We start from the raw sequence: 1,298 nt of genomic DNA, 5'->3' as shown, positions 1-1,298 counted from the left end.
CTGTATTAGAGCCTGTCTCATCTCTAGCTTTGGGAGTGAGTTGTTATTGTACACACATCTAGACGAAACACTTACAAGAAGAAAAGGCGCACATATACCCAAACCTGGGGATCTGCAACCCTCATGCAAGCATGGCAGCGTGCTTAGTCACAGACCTGCAGGCCATCGTCTGGGGGGACTCTGTGTTTTGTTTCAATCATCAAAGCTATTGGGTTTAGGGTCTCCTCTCTCTGCCTATCACTCAGCAACACTCATGGCCACTCGGACCCTGAAATTTTACTCCGGGCTGCTGAGAGGAGCGGGCGGTGGGGCTGAAGAAACGTCTCCCTGGCCTTGCTCTGCTCTGCCGGGGGTCACTTTGCCATTCTTCTGTTACACAAAAGACTTCTTCAAGGGCCTGTGTGACAATGGCCTTTAGATCACTGGAGCGTAATGATTGCTGGTTAACGTGAATGCACTCTGTATTAATTGAGCCAGAATTAATATGAAGTTTTTTGTGTTTTTTCATAAGTTGGCAAGGAAACTTGCTGGTAGCATCCAATAACCATGACTAAATGTTCATGCTGTCCTTAATTTATTCATTTTTTGCATAGCAGACATCATTATGAAGGGTTAGTGTTAGGACTGGACAGACTGGTCCCAGACTGGGACTCATTCAGAGCCTGTTAATGAGCACAACCTCTCACTTTCAACCCTAAGAGCTAACATCATGTCACTCACAAGCTCCTCGTAATGAACAGGCACAAACCACAAATCCACAATAGCGGTGAAGCTTGATTTCACAAGACAAGCCTTTAACTTAGCACAAAGGAATGTCAGATGTGCTGACACAAAAGATATCCCTTTTTTCTCCATGATTTACATAAAGTATAATGCACCGAGGGAGATGAGACATTCGAGCATTCGCACACCACATTAAAATGCATTCAGGGATTCTGATTAGGCCAGAATGAAAAACATTATCAAATAGAAATAATTAAAACAAGGTTTGGAGTCTATGGTTTCCAGACTGTTTTTGTTTAGCCGTCATCATAAACAGAGTTAGCAGTGTCTGTCAGTGAATTAAGAAAACACTGGGCCCCTTCTGCTGTGCCGACCTTGATTCACAGATCCTGTGAGACTTGCCAGCGGTTCGCTCTCTTTCAGCACAAGTCGACTCGGCCAGTGACAGACAGGCACCCTCATGTCAAAACACTGTCTGCCTCTGCCGGCCTGTAGCCAGCCCCAGACAGCATGCAGCGAGGCACAGTTACACTGTCACACTCAAAATCAACATTATATATTCAAGTATATACCTC

Source organism: Lates calcarifer, linkage group LG16_LG22 (assembly GCF_001640805.2).
Source record: "Lates calcarifer isolate ASB-BC8 linkage group LG16_LG22, TLL_Latcal_v3, whole genome shotgun sequence".
In the NCBI taxonomy this organism is placed as follows: Eukaryota; Metazoa; Chordata; class Actinopteri; family Centropomidae; genus Lates; species Lates calcarifer.
This window is presented reverse-complemented; position numbering follows the sequence as displayed.